This window comes from Pseudophryne corroboree, chromosome 7, assembly GCF_028390025.1.
Source record: "Pseudophryne corroboree isolate aPseCor3 chromosome 7, aPseCor3.hap2, whole genome shotgun sequence".
Lineage (NCBI taxonomy): Eukaryota > Metazoa > Chordata > Amphibia > Anura > Myobatrachidae > Pseudophryne > Pseudophryne corroboree.
Genome location: NC_086450.1, coordinates 499,490,245 through 499,517,412, shown reverse-complemented (window position 1 = coordinate 499,517,412; position 27,168 = coordinate 499,490,245). Strand labels below are relative to the sequence as shown.

Here is a 27,168-nt window from a genome sequence, read left to right as displayed (position 1 = left end):
GACAATTCCAGCCATGGGAGTAACGGGAGTAGTCCAGCACTACCCTGTTAGCAAACCAGCAGAGATTACAATAGGGCCTTTACATACCAAGCATTCCTTTTTGCTGGCTGCATCGGCACCGACTAATCTCCTGGGAAGAGACTTATTGTGTAAAATGGGGTGCGTCATTTATTGTACTCCTGAAGGTGTATTCTTGGACATACCTGAGAATCACGCTCAGGAAGTGCGAGACATGTTAGACTCCCCATCAAAATTAATGACACATACCATTATGACAAATAGGACTCCATCCCAAGTAGAAGAGATGACATCCCAAATACCAGAGTCACTTTGGACAAAAGATGGACAAGACACTGGATTAATGGCAAATGTAGCTCCGGTAGTTGTACAAGTAAAAGACGGTAGGATAGCTTCAAAAATCCCACAATACACTCTGAAGCCAGAGGTGGAGTTAGGAGTGTATCCCGTAATAGAGCGCTTGCTACAACAGGGCATTCTGGTAAGAACATCCAGCACTGCCAATAGTCCCATCTTCCCTGTGAAGAAGAGTGGGGGGAGGGGTTACAGGCTAGTGCAGGATCTAAGGGGGATTAACAAAATAGTTGAGAGTCAGTTCCCCGTAGTGCCAAATCCAGCTGTCATCCTTATGCAAATCCCTCCCACTGCGAAATTTTTCACTGTCATTGACCTCTGCTCCGCTTTTTTTTCGGTACCCCTGCATCCTGACAGCCAATATATGTTTGCATTTACATACAGAGGAGTCCAATACACATGGACTCGATTACCACAAGGTTTCATAGACAGTCCAAGTATATTTTCCCAGGCTTTGCATGATTGTTTACAGTCTTTCCAACCAGAGAGTGGATCAGTATTGATACAGTATGTGGATGATTTACTACTGTGTTCAGATTCATTGGAAGCGTCCCTGAAGGATACGAAACAGCTCCTGTTTCATCTTTCAGACACAGGACACAAGGTTTCCAAAGACAAGTTGCAATTATGCCAAACTAAAGTAAAATATTTGGGACACTGTCTAACACAAGGACTGAGACACCTGACCGCTGATAGAATCCAAGCAATTAGAGACATGACTCTGCCACAAACCCAGCAACAGATCAGAACGTTTTTAGGAATGTGTGGGTATTGCCGTAACTGGATCCCAGGATTTTCCATTCTAGCGTTACCTTTGCAGGAGATGGTCTCCTCAAACAAACCTGATCGGATTTCGCATACAGACGAGTCCGAGATGGCATTTGAGAGACTTAAACAGTGCCTAACGCAGGCACCAGCATTAGGTATGCCAGACTATGGGAAACCCTTTGAGCTGTACGGAACAGAAAGTGCTGGTTGCGCGGCAGGCGTCCTAACCCAAAAGCACGGTGATGCCAGCAGGCCGGTAGCATACTACAGCGCTCAGCTAGATACGGTAGCGCGATCCCTCCCCACATGCTTGCGAAGCGTTGCTGCGATAGCATTGCTAGTAACAAAAAGCGAAGATGTAGTGCTAGGTCACAACCTCACAATTCATACACCACATGCAGTGTCAGCCTTGCTAAATTCTGCCCAAACCAGACACGTCTCATCAGCACGGTTTACAAGATGGGAATTGGCACTAATGGCCCCCGTAAACATCACCATAAGGAGATGCAGTGCATTAAATCCTGCAACATATCTCCCAGGTGTGCCTGGACAGGCACAAAGGGTGGAGGATGAGAGTGGTGGGGAAGGAGGATTTAATACAAAGGAGGACACACATAATTGTATGGAATATTTGAACCAAAATTTCACGGCAAGGCCTGACATCAGTGACAACCCACTGGAAGAGGTAGATCTTACTTTCTACACGGACGGTAGTTGTCACAGACAGTCAGACTCGGGAGACTTGTGTACTGGATACGCAGTCGTAGATGACCAAGGCACCATAGAAGCAGAACCGCTAGTCCCACCTCACTCAGCCCAGGTTGCTGAACTGGTCGCCCTAACCAGAGCATGTGAATTGGCTAAGGGCAAGTCAGCCAATATCTACACCGACTCTAGATACGCATTCGGGGTAGTCCATGATTTCGGAGCCCTATGGCGCCTCAGAAATTTCATGACGTCAGCTGGTACACCGGTAGCGCATGCAGCTCACATAAAAAGGCTTCTAACAGCGATACAGGAACCCGACAGAGTGGCTGTTATCAAGTGTAAAGCACACACATATAGCCAAGACCCAGTATCACTTGGTAACAGCCGAGCAGACGAAGCTGCTAAGTTAGCAGCTGGTACCCCCAGACAGACAGACACCACACAACTGATGGTATTTAATACCATCAACACACAGAAGTTGTGTGAAATGCAAAATTTGTGTTCCACACAGGAAAAGGCAGTCTGGAAGGCAAAAGGATATGGCCAGGAGTCCTCAGGACTCTGGACGGATGGACAAGGTAAACCAGTGGCCCCCAGAGCATACCTTCCATGTATAGCAGAGGCAGCACACGGGCTGACTCATCTGGGCAAGGAGGGAATGTGTAAGTTGGTAAGAGCATATTGGTGCGCCCCAGGATTTTCACCTCATGCAGGTAAAAGAGCAATGTCATGCCTTACCTGTTTGAGGAAGAATATCGGAAAGGCAATACCAACAGAACCATCTCATATCCCACCTACAGGCGGCCCTTTTCAGGTAATACAGATTGACTTTATACAACTACCCCCTTGTCGAAATTTGAAATATGTACTTGTTTGTATAGATGTATTCTCAAATTGGGTCGAAGCATTTCCTGCGGCCACAAATACCGCTATGTTTACTGCTAAGAAAATTGTGCAGGAATTTGTATGTAGATATGGTATCCCTAGAATAATCGAAAGTGATAGGGGTACCCATTTTACAGGTGATGTCTTTCAAGGAATGTGTAAGTTGATGGGAATTGATAGCAAGCTGCACACTCCATACCGTCCACAGGCGAGTGCGAAGGTGGAAAGAGTGAACAGCACTATTAAAAATAAACTGAGCAAAGTTATGACAGAAACAGGATTGACATGGCCAGAAGCTTTACCCATTGTACTATACAGCATCAGAACCACTCCCAGGTCCCCTCTTAATCTGTCCCCCTTTGAAATCTTGTTTGGTCGACAACCGCATGTTATGATTAACCCTCAGGATGATTTGAAGTGTAACAATGAAGTGACTGTAAAATACTTGATTAACATGAGTAAACAGCTAAGGAATCAAAATGATAATTTGAAGTTAGTGATTCCTGATTTACCAGATAGTAATTGTCATGACATTGAACCTGGGGATTATGTAATGATACGGAATTTTCTACGCTCAGGTTGCCTTATTGACAGATGGGAAGGACCATATCAAGTCTTATTGACTAGCACTACAGCATTGAAGGTTGCCGAGAGAGAGACTTGGGTTCATTCGTCCCATTGTAAGAAGGTTGCTGATCCAGAGAGGTCCCGTGATAAGGAACAGACGGTAGAGGAAGTTGTATCACTGGAGTGTCTGTTTCAGGAGGACTGAGGCGGCACCTGAGCATTGAAAATCATAAGACCAAAAGCAGTTGTCGATTCCCTGTTCCCTTTTATTGTTTTTCTCCACTTCCCATCCCCTCTCCCTCAACTATTTTTTCCCCCTTCTCATTCTTCTCCGTTTCCTCCTATAAGATGGACTTGCCCCAAGAGACTGTGATCCGGATTTTCCTGTTGACCATGATGTTGACCAGAGCAGTCTGTTCCGGCGAGAGTACCATGGAGGTCGAGAGAGGTTCTGGAATGGGTTCTGATGACAAAGATGGAGGCGTAGTTTTCCAAGAACAACTTAACCAACAAGTAAAGGCGAGTATCAGAAAACGATCCGATAGCATTGACAATAGAAGGAATTGTGAAGGATTGTTAGCTGAAGAAAACTGTATCTGTAGGCTCTGTGACAATGTAGTTGAGGATGGGTGCACCAAGAAATGCCAATCCAGTTTTAATATCCACATGGACCGGCATCCATTGAGTGACTATCACTCCTTAGTGGGTAATGTGTTAAATCAGACAGATTGTTGGGTATGCTCTCAAGTACCTCAAGGCCATAGCAAATCAGGGCTAGTACCTTTCCCTTTAACGGTAGGAGAGGTACTTGAGCTAAAGGGTGGGAGACCGGTGGACAGGAGGTTTAATATCTCCAGTCCTCCTAGTTTGAAGCTCCACCAATATCATGTGGATAAGTCCCTAATATGTTTTAATATTTCCAATACCCGAAAGCCGGGAAATTGGGAAGTGTCATGGAGTAACCAAACCATGACCTTTTCATATAGAGCAGATAGAATGCCTACAGATACAGAGCTTATACGCCATATAGCCAGTAATGAAAAATCTTTCCGATATAGGTATACCTTAGGAAGTAGGATTACGAGAGTTGGAGAGGTATCACCAGGATACTGTGCACATATCGTACAAACTGATACGTGTACTAGACAGATGGGAGAACTAGGGTTAGGAGATTTCACATGGAAGATGTGTAATATGGTTATGTCCTACTCTGTCCCATATGTTCTCCCCGATGATGCATATTTCATATGCGGGAGGAAGGCGTATAAGTGGCTTGCCCCAAACTCTGAAGGATTGTGTTATATTGGAAAAGTACTGCCTGAAGTAATGACTGTATCACATGCCAAAATGAAAGATATACACCGTGGTGCCCAAGCTCCTTATACCCACACCCATTACGAGCACGTAGTTAAAAGGCAACTGACAGAAAGGACAGAGCATTCGGCCTCTGACATGATCCATGAATCCACCGGGATTCAGGTTCTACTTGCGTTAGATTTCACTCGCACCGCTAGAGGAGTGCTGAACTATAAGTATATCTCTGCCCTTGCAAATTTATTAGACAATATCACAGAAATGTATGATGACACTTTTAGGTATACTGGAAGAGAGCTTCAAGCTTATAAAACAGAACTGGTTCAGCATAGGATGGTTCTTAATTATCTCACAGCAGTGACAGGTGGATATTGTGTCACACTGGCAACGCAGTACGGCGTGAAATGCTGCACATATATTACGAATAGTACCGAGGATCCGGTCGAGGTCATAGACCAAAAGATGGACGATATTCTCCAATTAAAATGGGAATTTCGCAGGAGACACAATCTCACCCTTGCTGCTGTGGGTAATGAGCTGACTGGTTGGGTGTCATGGTTGAACCCGCGAAATTGGTTCTCTGGTTTAGGAGAATGGGCTCAAGGAGTCATAATGGATGTAGGGAAGTTTCTCCTATGTATCTTGGTTGTCGTCATAACGATTGGCTTGATATTTAGATGCGGTCAGGCTTTAATGAAGTGCAAACATAGTACCAGGGTAATGAGTCTAAGGAGTGAGGAAACTGTAATTCCAATGGATTTGATTTATGACCCAACGATAGAAACAATGATGTGATGAAAATGCGATTATACGGTCCGTTTCTTTCACCTGTTTTTCCGTTTTCTCCAAGGTAAAAAGACCCACTTGGACGAGAAATTTGACAAGCCTGTGTACAGACAACTGATGGATTAAAGAAGAAGTTTTGACAACCTTATACACAGATATTTTATGAACTATGCCATAGACCCCCAGTTTCCCTAGAAATTTTAAAATTACGCTAGCCCAACACTTTTGTAAGTCTATGGACATTGACAAAGCTTTTTGCACACACTTTTTGGCAAAAGCCCAAAGAAGACTGCATTCAACAGACACCGAACAAGACTTCAACCGACAAATGTTCATTAACCTGACATAGAATATCAATGCATTTACCATAAGTGTTCTTTATCTTCACCTCTACAACCTTCAGGTAACTACACACATAGTCGATAGGGAATACAGGCACAGATATCAGCAGTCACATATTCCCCCATTCATGTATCATCAACTAAAATGTGCTCCCCCATTTTGTTGCAACCAAAAGCCAAAAAGAGCTCGGTAAAGTTTGACAGCCCATCCACAGACCCGTACCACGGGATAAGAAGGAATTCAAATGTATACTTCGCAATACCTCGAAGCTTGATCTAAAACACGTACGGCACGATGATACATGACCCCCCAAACATGGATTCATACACACATTCTTCTGCTATCTCACTAGGTCATACCCTTTTCACACCTTCTTCTCTCCTCCCTTACCCAACCATGGAAATGTATTTACACCTGACATATATTTTTCTCTTTTTGAAATGTTTTAGGAAGTGGCAGTTATTGTTGACTGTCAAAGGGTGGACTGTCAAAGTCAGAAAAATATCACGATGCACACTACCATATTTGCACCTCATACAGGTCCGCGCTGCGCATGCGTGCGCTCTCCCGTGCGTGCGCATACTCGCTGTTACGTGCAGGCGCACTGTATGCGCATTTACGGTAGAGTTTCTGTGTGCCCAGCGTGCGACTCAATCGTTACATATTTTCAACATATAATGTATTTTGTAGATTATTGTCCCTTTGATAGAATCTGAAAGTTTAGTTAATGTAGCATGTTCACAGACAGAGAGATCCCTCTTTGTTTGATACGAAGGGTCAGACAAGGGTTATACAGTGGTGTTTAGTATCCATCGGAAGAGTATTTAATTAGCAATATTCCGGTGTTGGTTTGAAGCGGATTAATCGCTCGTGCGAATAGTTATGGACATAAGAAGTTTATGTACTTTTACTATTATTTGCACTCACTTATCCATGCGGCGGGAAACCTAGTTTCCCACCCACCTGAGCAGTTGGAAATAGTCACAGCCCACCTGTATGAATCAACCTATGACCTTTTGTAATAATGCGAAGACGAATTCCTGTGTCCAATGAACAATGAGATTGTAGGGACCATTGTATTGTATTGTATTGTGTGTGGGGCATAAATAGACAAGCCGATCTGATCCAGCTCACTCTCTTCAACGGTTCTCATCACTGATAATCGGGAGCTGGATATTCAGAAAGGCGCATGCGATCGTTCCCTTTGTGCGTAAGTTTTCTCCGCAATCATATTGTCTTTATTGTTATTGTGAGCCATATCTCTCTCTCTCTCTCTCTCTCTCCTCTTTCTCTCACATTTTCTCTTAAACGTAATCGTATTGTATTGTATTTCCTGTGTAGTTATCTGGTTAGTTAGTCTATGTTATATTGGTAGTGTATGACTTGTATTGTATTATTCTTTTGCAAATATAACGTTCACATAAGGTGTTAGAACCTAAGGTCGGTATCTGTGTATTTCTTATATTACTAAGTATTCTCAGAGCGTCGGAGACGCTCGAACAGCTTTTAAGTTAATAAGGTTACACTGTGTTACATTTACACTCTATCACTACACCAAGGTTTACTGCATAATACATTGTTTAAGGTTTAGTCACAAAGGTTTTACACTGTGAGCGTCTGCGCCGCTGGTGATCTCCTCGTGGTCCCGAGCGTCCACTACGCTAATAGCGTGCCTGCCTGTGATCTCTTGGCCGTGAGCGAACGTGACGCTTGAGCGTCTCGACTACGGCTAAGCGATTGTTACGCAACGTGCGTACCCTTACGGTATTCCATACGTCAATAGCGTACAGTGTTCTTAGACCTCTTAAAGGGTTTTAAGTAAGATAAATATTTAGCTTTATCAGTACCTAGAAATGTAATCAGTATCACAAAGCACAGCTCTCCCGATAAGAGCTGTCCTTTGCAATCAGGTTTATGACCCGGAAGTCCTTCTACGCATGTGCCAGATGACGCTCGCCCAATAGGGGGTGATCGGATTCCTGTCAGAGGGAAAGTGAGCATAAAGCCATAGGCTTCTTTTGGGTAACAATGGCGCTACCCACCGGTTCCAAGCATAGCTCCATGTCATCAGTTCCTGAAGTCCACTGCCCAGTGGTGACCTTGGACTACTCTGTCTCATTTGCTTCCTGCCTCCCATTCCTGTTGGTTCCACCTCTACAACATTGCCAGGATTAGGATTGTCATTTTGACACTACAAAAAACCCTGGTCCAATCCTTTATCATCTCTTGTCCCAACGTTTGCAACCTTCTTCTCTCTAGACTCCATCTCACCTGGCTCTCTCCTCTTCAATCTGCCATGACACTGTTGCTAGTCACACCACTCTGTTTTTGCTTCTCACTCTGCCGGTCCCTCCACTGCCTCCCTTTCCCTTTAAAATTTCAATTTAAACTACTCCCCCTTATGTACAAAGTTTCACCCTCTACTCTCCCATCATCAACTCCAACCTCGGCCAGTATTTACTAAAAATCCGAGTTTAGCCGATTTGTGTTTTTTTTCCTAAGTCCCAATCCGTGAATTTACTAAGCAGAAAACTCGGCAGTGTCTGGTCTATTTGTAATGGTTTGATTGGCAAAGTTCTGAAATACGAATAAATAGACCATCGGTCAAACGCGGCTGTTATTTCATACAATACGGGTATTCACTATTCATTCGTATTTGGGTGTTAGTCTCTGAGTGCTCAAGTGCGGGTCTATTTTTTTCCAAATCGTTAAAAAAAGCAGCAAAAAAATAGACCTGCTTTTTCCAGTCGAGTTTGGATAACCATGCACGGATCAGTGAGATCTGTGTATGGTTATCTATGGGAAAGGGTGTGTTTAGTATAAAAACCGGAAAAAAAATTGCGTGGGGTCCCCCCTCCTAAGCATAACCACCCTCGGGCTCTTTGAGCCGGTCCTGGTTGTCAAAATATGGGGGGAAAAATGACAGGGGTTCCCCCATATTTCATCAACCAGCACCGGGCTCTGCGCCTGGTCCTGGTTCCAAAAATACGGGGGACAAAAAGCGTAGGGGTCCCCCGTATTTTTAAAACCAGCACCGGGCTCCACTAGCCAGGTACATAATGCCACAGCCGGGGGACACTTTTATAGTGGTCCCTGCGGCCCTGGCATTACATACCCAACTAGTCACCCCTGGCCAGGGTACCCTGGAGGAGTGAGAACCCCTTAAATCAAGGGGTCCCCCCCTCCAGCCACCCAAGGGCCAGGGGTGAAGCCCGAGGCTGTCCCCCCCATCCAAGGGCGGCGGATGGGGGGCTGATAGCCTTGTGTACAAAATGTGAATATTGTTTTTAGTAGCAGTACTACAAGTCCCAGCAAGCCTCCCCCGCTAGCTGGTACTTGGAGAACCACAAGTACCAGCATGCGGTGGAAAACCAGGGCCGCTGGTACCTGTAGTAGTACTACTACTAAAAAAATACCCCCAAAAAAACAGGACACACACACCGTGAAAGTATAAGTTTATTACATACATGCACACCTCCATACATACATAAATACTAACCTATGTTCCCACGAGGCTCGGTCCTCTGCTCCCTGAAGAATCCTTGGGGGACCTGTGAAAAAAATTATACTCACATAATCCAGTGTAGATTCTGTCCTTTGTATAATCCACGTACTTGGCAAAATAAAAAGCCAATGGTGGGAACTTTGCGGTCAGCGGTGAGGTTACTTTCGGTCAACCGCTGACCGCAAAGTTCCCACCATTGGATACAATGGAGCGCATAGGCGCTACATTGTATCTCTGCCGTGTGCTGCCTCACAGACACTAGAGGAGCACACAGCCAATCAGGAGAGTGGCACGACGTGGCGCTCCCTGATTGGCTGAAGGGACCCTCTTTGACAGGAGTCAGGGGGGGTCCTGGCAGTCGGGGAAAGGGGTCCCATGTGTAAACATGGGACCCCTTTCAGTGCGTGGTCGGGTTTCCGTTTTTTTTATTTTGCCAAGTACGTGGATTATACAAAGGACAGAAGCTACACTGGATTATGTGAGTATAATTTTTTTCACAGGTACCCCAAGGATTCTTCAGGGAGCAGAGGACCGAGCCTCGTGGGAACATAGGTAAGTATGTATGTATGTATGTATGTATGGAGGTGTGCATGTATGTAATAAACTTATACTTTCACGGTGTGTGTGTCCTGTTTTTTTGGGGGTATTTTTTTAGTAGTAGTACTACAGGTACCAGCGGCCCTGGTTTTCCACCGCATGCTGGTACTTGTGGTTCTCCAAGTACCAGCTTGCGGGGGAGGCTTGCTGGGACTTGTAGTACTGCTACTAAAACCAATATTCACATTTTGTACACAAGGCTATCAGCCCCCCATCTGCCGCCCTTGGATGGGGGGGGGCAGCCTCGGGCTTCACCCCTGGCCCTTGGGTGGCTGGAGGGGGGTACCCCTTGATTTAAGGAGTTCCCACTCCTCCAGGGTACCCCGGCCAGGGGTGACTAGTTGGGTATGTAATGCCAGGGCTGCAGGGACCACTATAAAAGTGTCCCCCGGCTGTGGCATTATATACCTGGCTAGTGGAGCCCGGTGCTGGTTTTAAAAATACGGGGGACCCCTACGCTTTTTGTCCCCCGTATTTTTGGAACCAGGACCAGGCGCAGAGCCTGGTGCTGGTTGATGAAATATGGGGGAACCCCTGTCATTTTTCCCCCCATATTTTGTCAACCAGGACCGGCTCAAAGAGCCCGAGGCTGGTTTTGCTTAGGAGGTGGGACCCCACGCAATTTTTTTCAGAATTTTAAAGACTTTAAAAACCTTTTTAAGGTACACAATGAAGCCCTGCACGGATCTCACAGATCCGGCCGGGATTCCTTGTGTTTTGTCAGGCAGTGTTTTACTCATCACTCCCGTAAAACACTGCCTGATATTCGACATCGGAAAATACGAATTGGGAAATGTCTGCAGCTTAGTGAATGACCGTATCAGGATTCAAAAAGTTGCAGTAAAATGCACCCGATAACATTCGAGATCAAACACCCTTCAAAACGGCAAAAACACGAATCTTTGTAAATATTGCCCCTCATCTCTCTACCGCCCTCTACAGTCAGCCAATGCTCACCCCCTCTCCTCTTCAACGATGACCACCTCTCACACCTAGAATTGGAAATCTTGTGATTCCACATTAGTCTACATAACCAGAGTATAAGAATAAACCAAAATTTGGAACAGATACTGGGAAAGTGATTAGTCCCCTCATGCGTCCACTTGGTGGTGCGCCCTGAGATAGAGGTGAGTACAAAAAAACTAGAGATAAAGAAGACTCTTTGGTGAGCACACTCCTTCGAAATTGATGTGAAGAAGTTAAATATGAAATCAATAAAACATAACTTTTATCATGTTGATATTAAAATGAATTTGTATCCACCAGACACAAGACATACTCCACGATCAGAATTGCAAAAAGAGTTAAAAATATATAGAATGGACTGGTCCCTCTATATCAAAATAGGTTACACAGATGTTGACAAATTCAGTACAGCAACTACTTCACTTGGACCAGTACAGGTAATCTATATTAATAAGAGCAATATAGGTCAATTGGCGTTTGAAAAGGGCTATCCACCAGTCTTGAAATTACCAAGAATTTTCAGTCCAATAGTTCAATGTATTGACCAAGAATACCTTTAACTATTTATACCATGTTCACAATATACCATTAGAGAAATTAAAGAAGACTGGAATTGCCTAGTCGGTAAGTAGGAAGGAAGAAAAGTGGTGATCCTGCTGTTAATGTTACGTCAGTGAGATATTAATATGGATCTACAACACTAGGTATTCCCTGGAGGTCTCCCCTCCAGGTACTAACCCAGCCCACCGCCGTTTCGCTTCCAAGATCGGATGAGATCGGGCATGTGCGGCGAGGTGTGGTAGGAGAAGATGAACAATATCTCTGACTACTAATGAGAGTGCACCGCTAGTTGGAGAAAATTAGAAAGTAGAAAAATAAGTAGAAAAATAATAAAGATGGTGGAACGGCTGTCTACTTTAGACAAATGGACAGCTAATTTATGTCCGCTGAAGCCTCAGTGTTCCTTTGAATCGCAGATGAGAGTCCACCAAAATAAGTGTGGATAGGAAATAAGTAGAGGAGATGGGAAGAGATAAATGTATGACTTTACTGTGTGGACGCCTCAGAGATTACTCCGGCGTTTAGCCACTGAAACAATCTGCTGATAAACCAGGTACATTCCATCCACCGGTAATGCAGATACCTTCAACATTTGCTACCATACCCACTCTCAAACACAGACAAATGTTAATCTGTACACATTGCCTTCATAAAAATGGGTGTTTGTATGTTTACAGTGCAGTTGTGGTATTAACCATATTGCATCGTATTGATCCAACAAAAATCCTCCTCCACTCAATGTATCTCTGGACTGTTATCACCCATCCATATGCCTCTGTCCCATTGGTGTGGAAAATGCGTTTCACCCGTGCTTCGGGCTTGTTCACTTCCTGGTTTGCCTGTTATGTCAGTGCCCCTCCCGGGATTAAAATACCATATGTATGTATTAGAGGAAGCGGTAATCAGTACTTCCGCTTCATATACTGCCGCGTCGTCAGTCTTGCGGACTAGAGTGATATTGGTTGCTTGGCAACCATTAAACAAATAGTTTAGTTGTATGGCTGCAGGTCCGTCTCAAAACCCGGACAGACTCACATGTCTGTTGCCAGCATGTCAGTTGCCAAGGTAATATCTGGCAATATGTGACGCTGTGATATCAGTGGCAGGCTAGGTGACACTAATAAGACGGACACTGTGCGTCGTATTGGGTCAGAGATTGCTAGGTAATCTCTGTATCCTGGAAAATGTAGGAATATGTGAAAATGAAGAGGTTGTCAGATTGTTGTAAGGAACTCCAAATGTGATATCTATTATGTCATGTCTATGGGGTCTATTTACTAAGCCTTGGATGGAGGTAAAGTGGACTAAGATAAAGTACCAGCCAATCAGTGTCTAACTGCCATGTCACAGGCTGAGTTTAAAAAATGACAGTTAGGAGCTGATTGGCTGGTACTATATCTCCGCCCACTTCATCTCCATCCAAGCCTTAGTAAATAGACCCCTAAATCTCATTAAACACGACATGTTCTAACTATTGCATGATATTTTGGTGTCCTCTATTCACCAGAAGCGATATACCTGATGAACCCCATGTCCACTGTCGACAATGGGGGTCATTCCGAGTTGTTTGCTCGCAAGCTGCTTTTAGCAGCTTTGCACACGCTAAGCCGCCGCCTACTGGGAGTGAATCTTAGCTTATCAAAATTGCGAACTAAAGATTCGCAATATTGCGAAAATACTTCTCTGTGCAGTTTCTGAGTAGCTCCACACTTACTCTGCCAGTGCGATCAGTTCAGTGCTTGTCGTTCCTGGTTTGACGTCTCAAACACGCCCAGCGTTCGCCCAGACACTCCTCCGTTTCTCCGGCCACTCCCGTGTTTTTCCCAGAAACGGTAGCGTTTTTTCACACACTCCCATAAAACGGCCAGTTTCCGCCCAGAAACACCCACTTCCTGTCAATCACATTACGATCACCAGAACGAAGAAAAAACCTCGTAATGCTGTGAGTAAAATACCTAACTGCATAGCAAATTTACTTGGCGCAGTCGCACTGCGGACATTGCGCATGCGCATTAGCGACTAATCGCTCCGTTGCGAGAAAAAAATAACGAGCGAACAACTCGGAATGACCCCCAATGTCAGGGGCGGTAATTTAAAGTTCCGTTACGCAGGTCTTTTTAAGCACTCGCAGTGTGTTTCAGACCTGTTAGGGGAGAGATGACGCAGGGGCCTAATTAGTAATTACGGTCTGGTTATTCGGTGATGCTATAATATCAGCGGCGGCTCTCATTTCACTATTGAGACAGATTGCTGCATGACGTGTGGGATCAGAGGTTACTAGGATCCCCACGCATTGTATAATAAGTAGGGGTAATAAAGTGAACAGTTCCTTATTATTCATTATCTGGATCTCTATGTAAAGTGTATCGATCTCATGTCTATACCTCATGACACTTATCATACTGTAGACATTGAGCTTCTGTAATGACATGAGCAAAAAGTGCACAGTTCAAAAAGTTGTGTGAAGGCGTGCCTGAGTTTAGATGACACTAATAAGATGAGAAGGTTGTGTATAAGTGAAGGGGATTGTTAGAGCTTTAAAAGAGAGGCCTTTATATAGTAGCGGGTGTATTAGAAAATAAACAATGGTGATTCTCAGTAATGCGGTATACCACGGGCGTGCTCACCCGCATTAGCTATAGTAACACAGTAAGTGAAGTGATTCATAAAACACAAGTGAAAGTGAATACACATAAGTGCTAGTAGATGAGGTGCAAGAAAGTGCAAAACTAAAATGTTAAATAAAGCGGTGCCACTCAAAAGGAAAACGTAAAGAAGAGGTGAGTTGACTATATTATAGATACCTCTTGATATCAAAATACAGTGAACACGGGATTAGCCCGATTCAGTGTGGACATGTCAGGTCAGACAAAGGATAAAAGAAGGATATTGCCCTTTATAAAGGTGTAATAATGTCAAATAAATATTCCCGCCACCAAATGAGTGCGTGTACCGACTAAAGTGATTATTACCTATTGTAGAAGCTGCATCCCCTAGATTCCGTTATAGGGACAAGATTAGCTGCTCCTGAATGACTTATGCTGGAAATGTTGTCCAATTTTTGGAAGTTGTTCATTTTTGTTGTGGGGAGAGGAGAAATGGACGGAATAAAGGAATCTATAGAAAAACGGTGTAGTTAATAATGCCTTGTTCAGGCCCATCGGTTTCAGTCCGCCGAGGTGGAAAATCCATTCACTCTCCCGTTTGAGGAGTTCTTTTTGTAATATCTCCTCCTCTGATGCCCAATTGGATTTTGTCCGATCCGAAGATCTGTAATTCTTGAGGGGAATTCTTGTGATGGGAATGAAAGTGTCTCGCAACAGATGTTAATTGTTTCATACGGGAGAGATCTGTCATGGCATTTGCGAATAGTTCCCATATGTTCCAGAATTCTCTCTTTAAATTGGCTTAGATATATAGGTGATATCTTTACCTTCTGGGATGGAGACAAGGGACATCTGGAAGATTTTATTGGGTTCCCTAACATGAACGACCTTAATATAAAACTGACACACACAATCAGCCAAGAAAAGAAATCCTTCCTGGATCTCAATATCTACTAATCAGCCACCAGGACCCTCGCGACCGAACTTTACCGGAAGGACACAGCAACGAACAGTCTTCTTTTACAAACGAGTGCCCATTTCCCTCGGACCATTGAAAGTATCCCCAAAGGAGAATTCCTAAGGTTGAGATTCAATTGCTCAGAAGACAACATCTTCAAAATCTTCAGGAGTTAACTGAGCGTTTTAAGAGGACTCTAAAACGAGCACAAAGAGAAGTGACACAAATCAAGAGAGAGAGACATTGATCTTTCAAGATAAACCAGCAAAAAATAAGAATGAAGATAAGATCAGATTCATAGGGACTTTTTGCCCTGAATGGAGATTACTGAACAGTGCCATCAAAAAATATCTGCCCATACTACATCTTGATACAGACCTGTTGCCGCATCTAGATACTAGAATGCAGATGAGTTGACGCAGGTCTAAGAATATCAAAGACCTCTTGGTTCATAGTCAACTGTCGAAATGAACTTTAAGACATAACCCCACGACGGGTTCTTTTACCTGCGGACACTGCAATGCTTGCCCTTGAATACTCAAGACCATCTCAGTGATCAATAGATACGGGCAAACCATTTTATTATTTATTTATTATTTATTTATTAACAGTTTCTTATATAGCGCAGCATATTCCATTGCGCTTTACAATTAGAACAACAGTAATAGAACAAAACTGGGCAAAAAGAGACAGACATAGTGGTAGGAAGGCCCTGCTCGCAAGCTTACAATCTATAGGGAAATAGGCATTGATACACAAGGATAGATGCTACCTATTGCATAATGGTCCACCAGATTGCTAGGTTCTTAATGGGTTGTATGATATGATCCAGCGGCGTTTTAAGAGAAGAGGAGGCCCGGGTGCAGCCTCCTCCGTTCGGGCCCCCTCCTCTCTGCTGGCAGCGGGGAGAGTCTGAGCACTAGAGCGTTCAGACTATACTGCGCATGCGCAGATCCCCGGGAAAATGGCGCATCGGCCATTTTCCCTGAGATTTCTCTACTACGCATGCGCAGAACTCTGTGAAAATGGCCGCTGGGCCATTTTCACGGAGTTTTAACACCGCCGTGGACGTCGCCGCAGGACTCCGGAGGGGTGAGTATTCACAAAATGGGTGCAGCGTGTGCGGTGGGGGCCCCCTCTGGACTCAGGGCCCCGTGTGCAGCGCACACACTGCACCCATTATAGAAACACCAGTGATATGATCACCCCACAATGTTGGAAGACAAAATGTGAGGTTATGTGGACTGTACAGAGAGGATGTGATTAGAAAGAGAAGCATTGAAGGTTATGTGGGTGGGTCTGGAATTTGATAGGCTTGTCTGAAGAGGTGAGTTTTCAGGGAACGTTTAAAGGTTTGGAGACTAGAGGAGAGTCTTATTGTGCGTGGGAGGGCATTCCACAGAGTGGGTGAAGCATGGATAAAGTCTTGTAATTTTGAGTGTGAACAAGTAATGCGTGTGGATGAGACGTAGATCTTGTGCAGAGCGGAGAGGTCTGATAGGGAGATATTTTGAGATGAGTGAAGAGATGTATGTTGGTGCAGTTTGGTTAATAGCCTTGTATGTAAGTAAAAGTATTTTATATCGAATACGGTAGAATACTCGTAGCCAATGGAGGGACTGACAGAGCGGACCTGCAGACGCTGAACGTCTAGCAAGGAATATTATCCTCGCAGCTGCATTAAAAATGGATTGTAGTGGTGAGAGCCTATGTTTGGAAAGACCAGTAAGGAGACTATTGCAATAATCAATGCGGGAGATGATGAGTGCATGGATTAGAGTTATTGCAGTGTCTTGTGTAAATAGGATTTTGGTACCTACCGGTAAATCCTTTTCTCATAGTCCGTAGAGGATGCTGGGGTCCACATTAGTACCATGGGGTACAGACGGGTCCACCAGGAGCCATTGGCACTTTAAGAGTTTGAGAGTGTGGGCTGGCTCCTCCCTCTATGCCCCTCCTACCAGACTCAGTCTAGAAACTGTGCCCGAGGAGACGGACATCTTCGAGAGAAGGATTATACACAGATAGTGGGGAGATTCATACTAGCTCACACATACAAGGTACGCCAAGCCGACGTAGCTTGAACATTCAGCAACTGCTGAAACATTACTTACCAAGTAAGAATGCAGTACTCAACTAAAACGAAGTGGTACTAAACCAAATAACATTTGCAGGAAAACGAAGCACTGGGCAGTCGCCCAGCATCCTCTACGGACTACGAGAAAAGGATTTACCGGTAGGTATCAAAATCCTATTTTCTCTTACGTCCTAGAGCACAGGTTCTCAAACTCGGTCCTCAGGACCCCACACAGTGCATGTTTTGCAGGTCCCCTCACAGAATCACAAGTGACATAATTAGCTCCACCTGTGGACCTTTTAAAATGTGTCAGTGAGTAATTAATACACCTGTGCACCTGCTGGGTTACCTGCAAAACATGCACTGTGTGGGGTCCTGAGGACCGAGTTTGAGAACCACTGTCCTAGAGGATGCTGGGGTCCACATTAGTACCATGGGGATGTACCAAAGCTCCAAGAATGGGAGTGATGGTGTAGGAGCTTCTGCAATATAGCAAATATATATTGATTCACGCTTTTTCGCATTTATTAAGATATTTACTGTTAATCACAAAATGTGTTCAAGTGTCCTTAAAAATATTGCACAGATAATCAGAATACTATATTTGCTGAATATCTTGTTTTAAAGCATGACTTGTACAAGGACAATGCAACATTAAATGTATCCAAGGGGGACAAAACAACAACAGATATATCCAAGGCTAATTGAGAAGAATGTTGAAAGAAATCTTTTGAGTTTATGTCCGAAAGACTGATAAACGAAACAATAACCATTTTCAAGGCTGTTCTAGTTGCCACTTGGAACATTGTATGACAATCGATGTATTTCAAGACATACATGGTGTATTCTGATTGGCTAAAATGTATTGGCAAGCGTGATTTTGTTTAAGCTATAAATAATAAACCTATGACGGCCTCTAGCAGGTCATTTATGATTTGATTAGGTTACACATGATCCTGTGTCCTTTTTTCATTTACTGACCTCCAACCGGTTGTACAGAATTCTGACTGATGACTGCAGAGAGTTTATAGACCAGACCTGAACAGGTTAACATACCCTAACATTTTGGGAGCATCGTCCGGGATATACCAGCATCTCCTCCACTGGCAACAAATCCTCTGATCTTTCAGGAACCGCTGATAAAAAAAACCGGTAAGTGAGAAATGTGTAGATTTCTACCTGCTCATTTGAATCAGCGTTTCTTGACATCTGTGGAAGTCCAGTCGGGAAGATCAGAGAATATCTTAAAGAGCCCAGTGTCAGTCAGAAGAAATTTTTTAAGGTACCATACATTTATGTTATATTGTTGAATTGTGGGTAAATATCTTCAGCTAATTTGTCACAAGTGTACGGGGGAATTAATCAAATATCCAGAAAAATGTTACATTTTTAAAAGGTGGCGTATGGCCAAGGTGTATTCTAATGCTGATAAACAGTTTGAATTGAGAAATAACCAAAGAGGTGTATGCAAATCTTGTACCTGTGTTGTTGTGTTAAGAAAATACAAAGGGTCTGTAGCACCGAGATTGGTGGCAATTACAAGCACTGAAGTCTCATTTGGTTATGTGGAAAATGATGATGAATTTTATTGTACAATAGGTTGTCATTTTAAAAAAGGGAATTGTTGGAACATTACATTGAGAATGATTGGTCTAACATCATAACCTATTGGCCTAGGAACCACATAATCCCAGGTCTAAGACCTATTTGCCCGTACAGCCTCAAACAGCTGCCGTGCACACAGATAACAGACATAGCAGTAAGAGGGTATCCAGAAGACAGAGAAACCAGATATGAGAAGTGGTCGTCTGTCAGAAGATAGCACTTATTGTCATCCTTGTTTTTTGGATCCTTGCACTGTTGTATGTACTATATCAATATGCTTTTGAAAAGGTGGGGGGAGTCGGGGTGTCTGCTGAATAATGAAACCAGTGTCAGTAACTAGATTCTCCTGCACACATTGTACTGTATATATTGTATGTCCCTATGCAAGACAGTTAAGGGGTAGGATTGGGTCAGTGATAAATAACTGCTACTGTCTGAAAGAGACACAAGGAACAACAGGGGCACTGGTACAAGCAGGAGTCTATATATGCAGAGGGATAGACCCTTGGAGTGACTTAACAATAATATTAGGGACGCATCTCAGTGATCCAGAAGAAATAATCTATTATGCAGGTCTCACTTGGGGAGCAGTACTAACAGATTTTCCACCAACACAGGGAGGAAGGGACAACACTACAACCCCAGTCATTTGTCCACAGACGGATTTAAGGAGCTCTTTAGGTACAAGGATAGAAGAAATTCTTCAGAGTCAGCGTCTCACAAGGAGATTTTAATTCCCTCATAAGGAGTTACTAAAATACCACATCAGGAGGGGTTCCGCGCACGTTCACCCAGGCATGGGAGCACGGTCTGTAAAGATGTCAGGGCCCGACAAACCCGTGGATATTGTTAGTAACAGGGAGGGGAGGAAAGCTCTGAAAGGAATAAGTAAAATTTTCAAAAGAGCAGGTTTTCAGTCAGAAGGGACACTAGACTTAGAGAAATGAAAAAAAAAAAAATAATAATATTAAAACAATTTTTGTTTGCCTCCTGTAACAAGAATTGGATAATTAAGCATAATTGTAGAGATCAAGTATCCATCTGGATCACTGTAGCACAAGAATTAGAAGCAGAAAATATATGAAGAGATGAGGAAAATGATTTCCCCATTGTACCAGAGTACTCAATAGCACCACAACCAGCGTTAAACTCACTGCCTGTGATTCCAGCAACAGCACCTCCACACTATACCCCACCCCTATACCCAGACATGCATGCACACCCAGGTACCCCTAGTATGAACAGAATTGAATCATCTGCAAGCTCACTAACAGTGAAATTGAAAAGAGATGAACCAGGAAAAGAGTGGCGAATAATCAGCCCTATCTTGAAAGGACCTGTGGTCGAAAATCCGAATGATTTACCTGAGCTATGTGTACAGAGTATGCCCCAGTGTCCTGATACTTTATCACAAGAAACCCCAACAAGATCAAACCAAAGAAACTGGGCACCTAAAGCTCCCCTCATGTTTAAACGAGTGGTAGACACCTGGAATCAACCTATGAGTCCAGTAAACAATAGTCCACAATCAGGAACTATAGACGAAAGGGTGCAAATCAGGCGGAGAGGAGAAGCAAGGGATCAAGACACAGCCTCTACAGCTTTTCATGCCCAGGTACATAATGTACAGAATAAACTGACATATTTTCCAGAAAGATTGTGTCCGGTATGTCAGTTTTGCGTTTCAGAAGGATATGAACATTGCCCAAATTGTGGAAACTGGATTTCATCACATGAACCGCCATGCTCATGCACAGACACTCAGGGCACCAACAGCCCCAGATTTGAAACAGGAAAAGACTGAGTCCATCAGAACTTACTATGATAAAGTCACTATACGACACACAAGATGATAGAATATGGGGGCGTGGTCTGGGGTCTGAAGGAGGCAGACGTGCTTGCAAAGAGCTCCTAAGACCCATAGCCCAAACTAACTATTCCCCTTGTATCTACGCCTCCTAGGCCGCCCCACTTCATCAGCTGCCCTCCTGGTGCCCCCCGGCTGAGACCCCTGAGGTACCGCGGAATCGGGGAGCAGTTTTAACTGCTCCCGCGGATTGCGGCCTGCGGGGTTGGAAGAAGCCGGGGCCTCGATTTGAGCAGTAGGCCGGGGACGGCTCCGGGACCCGCTGATCGGGCCGCGAACACCAAACGGAGCTTTAAAAACTCACCTGCCGCCGGCCGCTTGCCGCGGCTAGTTGTTTCCTCCCTGCTCTCAGCTTCCACCATGACGGGGACCCGGCAACTCGTCAGACGGGACGACGACAGAAGACGCCCGGCGGCCATCTTAAGTTCAGTGAAAGGTACTGTACTGTGCTTTCACTGCAGCTACAGCACCGTGTATAAAGGAAAGAGGGGGACCCACAAGGCTGGGCCATATAGGCTTGCTCACATTATAAAATATTATAAAAACAATCACAGTACTCCCCCCACCCATCCATCCACTCATCCATCCACCCATCCATTTAATTACTCTTTATATTTGCTGGCTGACTCCTTACTCGGTGGCCTGGGGTCCTGTAATTACACCCCGATCGGGCTATATCTGAGGCACCACCACTACAAGTGAAAGAATGGGCCCTTAGCCTCGTGCATGCCTGCCTGATGCTACCCTAAGACCACGAGGGGGGTTCTTGCACGATGACGGCCCTCATGCTACATAATACCGAGGAAATGTGAAAGTGTAATTCTAAACTGCTTTATCTAAAAAGACCGATCTCATGGTGAAAGGGATAAAGAAAAAAAAGAAGGCCAAGACTAAGCCGGACGAGATCCCACCCCCCGCGAATCGACGTTCATCAGATCTACGTCAGTTCCTAACCTCTCCAACCTCGACCCCCTCTGCTCCTTCTAACGTCCCGACCTTCTCGAGTGCACACGACCCGGTGGACGACATGGCCTCCCCTGGGACTCCGGAGCCCTCACAGGCCCTCTCCCTATCTGCGGAGATAAGTGAAATATTGTCTCATGTACGATCACTTCCTACGAAACAAGACTTCTCAGCCTTGGAGACCCGTCTACTATCCACCATCACTCAGGAAGTGACAGCGCTCCGACAAGATATGTCTCAAATCGCGACTCGAGTCGATGTCCTGGAACGCCATGAATCGTCTACTGTGGACTCTTTGACTAAATTTCGGGAAGTGCTATCTCACCAACGGGACGATATCTCCTTCTTAAAGTCGCGCATAGAGGACATGGATAATCGCGGCCGGCGAAATAATATTAGAGTCAGGGGCCTGCCGGAGAGCGTCCAGCAAACAGACCTGGTAAACGTCTTATCTAAGATATTCGGGGAACTTATTGACCTGGACCCGAACAAAGACATTATATTCGATAGAGCTCACAGAGCCCTTCGTCCTCGAGGCTTGCCCTCCGACAGACCACGGGACGTGATTTGTAGGCTACACTATTACGCCCAAAAAGAGGAAATAATGAGGTCGGCCCGTCAACTAGACAGCATTGAATTTCAAGGCGACAAGATTCAGATATTCCCTGACCTTGCCTGGTCAACCTTACAACAACGTCGCGCCTTGAAACCTCTTACAGACTCTCTCAGGAAGCTCGAGCTGAAATACAGATGGGGCTTTCCATTCTCCCTCCAGGTCTCTCATGGCGGCAAAATTGCGAGTCTTTCTAGACCGTCGGACTTACAGGCTTTCTTCACGATTCTGGGTATCCCCCCGGTTCCGGTTCCTGACTGGGACGCCTTTCACCACCTTCCGGACTTACCTGTTGTACTCCCTCCAGATGACGCGTGGCAGCAAGTTCGCACCCCACGGATGCGGGGATCCACTCCTGGCCCACGACTTTCGAAGCCTCCTTGAATGAGATGCCTCATCCCGAGTGGATGTAAATTTACTTGCTGAATATGTTATACATTGAGTTTTTCTATTTCTTCATAGTGCAATGTGTTGCTCACCAATGTGATCGGTTTTTGTTTTTATTTGTATTTTCTTTTTTCCTTTTTATTTCTTGTTGTTTTTGTTTACGTAGATGGATAACAGTGTACAGACACTAAAGTCTATTGAAACCCGGCTTGATGACTTGAGGTTTGTCTGTACGCTCTTATGCCAATATATGTACTTATATATTTGTATGCTCTATTTTTCATGTTTCACATATGCCTAGTGCACACCTCGGTAATACCGTATATTTAACGAGTTTCTATTTTGGGAGTGGTCGCTGTCCTGAACCCCCCGCAGGACCCCAATATGCTGCATCCCCTGTTTCTTTGGACTGGGAGTCGGCAGGATTCCGCTCCTGTCCTTCTTGCAGCAGTTTTAGTAGTAATACCACTTCTGTTTAATGTTAAAGTATTTTTTGGCGGAGATTCCCCCGCCGCAGCTTTTTCTTTCTATTTCTTTGCTCTTCCTTTTTTCCTACCTCCCCCCCCCCTGCTATCTTTCCCTCACCTTTCCCAGGGTCTGCCGAAGAGAAGACTATCGTGAAACGATTGGATCTGACTGATAATGGGGGTGAGTGATTTACACGTAACTACCCTTAACGTCAAAGGGCTGAATGTCCCTGAAAAAAGGTCTAAACTTCTTAAATGGCTTAGAGACGAGAAAATAGACGTTGCTTTTATTCAGGAAACACACTTCAAGATAGGACACGCGCCGTCCCTAAAATGTCACTATTACCCGCATGTTTTCCTGTCCAATAATTCGGCTGGTAAAACACTGGGTGTAGCCATCCTATTTGCCCGCCATCTGCCTGTCCTCAATGTAGCCTCCCACAGAATAGCTGAAGGTAGGGGGTTGCTGGTGAAATGCGACATACATGGCCAACGTTTCTCTTTTTTAAACATATATGCCCCCAACGCTAAACAACCCTCCTTTCTATCCTCAGTTCTAGAAGATGCGGAACCTCTATTGGAGGGGGTGGTGGTAATGGGAGGTGATCTGAATTGGACCCTGGATCCTCGCCAGGACAATTCTAAAAAGATCTCCTGCAAGCCAGAAAGGGAGCATAGGGGAATGAGGCGTACTATGCTCGACCACCAGCTGATCGACACTTGGAGATTGACACACCCCACTGATATAGATTACACCTATTTCTCACACCCACACCAGACATATTCCAGGATTGATTATTTATTTTTGAGTCACCGACACTTACACCTTCTGTCTGATGCCTCTATAGGACAGATTGTATGGTCCGACCATGCCCCAGTCAACCTCACCATACGCTTACCTCCCAACGCACATCGCCAATGGTCCTGGCGTTTCAACGACACTTTCTTACAAGATGCAGACTGTAAGTCCCGAATTGATAACGCTTTGGACTCTTATATTTGTACCAATGACTTAGATGACATCTCCAAAGTCTCAGTATGGGAAGCACACAAATGTGTCATCAGGGGGGTTTGTGTTCAAATAGGATCCTTTCGCAAAAAGCAGAGGGAGAAACTCAGAGAGGATTTACTGTCTAAAATACAATCTCTAGAACTTCTACATAAAAAATCCCAAACCCCACAACACTACGCCGATCTCGAAACTGCTAGGGCGGCTCTGAATAAGTTACTCTCAGATAGAGTCAAGTTTTCTTATCGGAAGTGCCGTAGCAGATACTATCAATGGGGCAACAAGCCTGGAAAATTACTGGCCAAAGCACTTAGAGAACAACGTGCTCTTACTTTCATTCATACAATTAAAGACAATCATGGCCAACCCCAACACCAGACATCTCACATAGCCAGGGCCTTCAAGACATATTACTCTACCCTGTATAACCTCTCCGGCCCAACCGGCAGAATTGACAGGTCGTCCCATCAAAAAGCCATAGCTGACTACTTAAGGACCTTACATTTCCCCACACTGACCGCAACAGAAGTAGATGAGCTAGACGCCCCTTTTTCTACTGAGGAGGTTCAGAGAGTTATTGAATCCTCTCCTAATGGCAAGAGTCCCGGCCCCGACGGATATACTATTGCCTATTACAAAGCTTTTAAAGAGAAATTAATCCCCATACTCACAAGAGCCTTTAACACTATATCTGATCAATCGCCCTTCTCCCCACAATCTCTCGAAGCCCATATTGCAGTTCTACCCAAAGAGGGTAAAGACCCCAGTCTTTGCTCCAGCTACCGCCCAATCTCCCTATTAAATATTGATATAAAGCTTTTCGCTAAATTGATTGCAAACCGCCTTAAACTACTGTTGCCTGGCTTGATACACGGAGATCAAGCTGGGTTTGTTTTAGGCCGAGAAGCCAGGGACAATACCACCAAAGTGCTTAGCATGATTCACTATGCAGGTCAGCTCTCATCCCCATCTATCCTACTGTCAACCGATGCAGAAAAAGCTTTTGACAGAGTGGACTGGGATTTGATGACTGGAATATTGAGACATCTGGGACTTGGTAGCATCTGTCTCCACAGAATCCTATCCCTCTATACCTCCCCATCCGCCAAAATTAGGATTAATGGCTCCCTTTCTGACTCCTTTCCAATTTTCAACGGTACGCGACAGGGATGCCCGCTATCCCCATTGCTCTTTGTCCTCTGCATGGAAGCACTAGCCCGAAGCATTAGGGCTAACCCAAATATTTCGGGCTTGTTAGTAAGGGGGACCGAATACAAACTGGCATTATATGCCGATGATCTACTCGCAATAATCACGAATCCGGTCACCTCTCTGCCAAACTTAATGGTGGAGTTTGAGAAGTTTGGAGTCCTCTCTAACTTCAAAATAAATTATTCCAAATCTATTGCCATGAACTTAACTACACCTCCTGCTATAGTAGAAAGCCTGAAACAAGCCTTCCCCTTCACCTGGCATGATCATAAATTAAAATATTTGGGGGTGTTACTGACCAATGACTTATCCAAAGTGTTCTCCCTAAATTTTAAACCCTTACTGTCTAGGCTTCGTTTAGACTTCCTGTTGTGGAAAAAGCTGAGCCTGTCCTGGTTCGGAAGGATCAACGTAGTTAAAATGAATGCCCTCCCCAGGATTTTATTCTTTCTCCAGACCCTTCTGATACACATCCCCCTGCTATGGCTTCGAGATGTCCAGAGGCTTATCCGTACATTTGTATGGGGTGGTAATACACCTAGATTTAAACATGATATTTTGTTCAGGAGAAAACATCAAGGGGGGCAACAACTCCCACATATCCCTAACTATTACCACGCAGTACACCTGAATAGGATACTGGAATGGACACGTGCCAAGGATCGCAAACAATGGGTCCTCCTAGAGGAGGGCTGTCTCCCATATTATATAGAAATTGCACCTTGGCTTCCTACCCTCCCGAAGGTGTCACACCCCACGGTCTCTCCCACGCTCAGATTATGGGCCAAGCTGAGATCCCAGAGTTATATATCTTCCAAATGGTCCCCCTTAACTTCTTTTCTCTATAACTCCGAATTTGCCCCGGGCCTTCAAGGGACTGCTTTCGCCCCATGGGCGGAATCTGGGATCTTTAGAGTCGGTCAGCTGGTGAGCTCGGGTAGGGTGCGCTTTTTTTCAGATGTTCAGTCCTCTTGGAACCTACACAGTGCTGAGTTTTGGAGGTTCCTGCAGGTCCACCACTTCATATCATCTCCCAAGAACTTCTCTGACGTAACTAGGGACCTCACTGGATTTGAGAGACTATGTATCTCCCCCAGTTCACCCACACATACTATTTCGCAAATTTATACGTTGATAATGGAAAATTTCTTCCCACAACCTCCTACCTTCTTGGCTTCCTGGGAAAGGGAATTGTCCGGGCTACCTACTCAAATTAACTGGGAATCCGTGTTTAAGAACGCTCAGGCGAGTTCTTTATGCATTTCGACACTAGAGACCCTTTATAAACTTATATATAGGTGGTATAGGACCCCTCGTGTTCTCAATAGAATGTTTCCCTCTCTTTCGAATATGTGTTGGAGATGCAAAAATGCCCCAGGGAGTTTTATACATATTTGGTGGGATTGCCCTCTTATAACTCCATTCTGGGCAGAAGTATTTAAATGCACCGAACAGATAGTAGGTGACGAAATCCCGAGAGACCCAGATTTCTGGCTCCTTAATCACACCCCCGCAGGATCACACTCCTACAAACATTCCCTGTTAAGACACCTTTGCAACGCTGCTAAAGCGGTGATCCCAATTCTTTGGAGATCTACCTCTCCACCCTCAATTAAAATGTGGTTCACAAAGATTGATCACTTCTTGGACATGGAAGACCTGGTCTCCTTCTCATCTGGGAAAACAGTTAACTTCATAGCTATTTGGTTTCCCTGGTACGACTTTAAAGACACATCGCAGTATCGGTCCTATATTGCGACATAACCCCCCTCATGTTGGTAAACGGGCCCATATTCATATCTGTATCATTATTTATACCCATACCCATATTCCGACAATGTTGTTTCTGTACTGTGGCCCAGACTCAGGATTGGTAGAGATCGCCCATACGCTCCCCAAATAGTCTGCCCGCACCATGCAGACCGTCACACCTGACCCTGCCCACCCTAACCTTCCCTTGCTTATCCTCTTTTCCTCTTCTCTTCTCTTTTTTTTTCTCTTTCCCATTCATTGATGCTGTTTTGATATTATGC

General features: G+C 44.7%; 1 protein-coding gene and 1 pseudogene across 1 annotated transcript in view; both read right to left on the bottom strand.

Annotated features, from left to right (window-relative positions):
• LOC134943935 (zymogen granule membrane protein 16-like) overlaps positions 1–27,168 on the bottom strand; it is a 90,939-nt gene that overhangs the window by 17,841 nt on the left and 45,930 nt on the right. The window lies entirely within an intron of this gene.
• On the bottom strand, positions 11,500–11,618 carry LOC134947174 (5S ribosomal RNA; annotated as a pseudogene).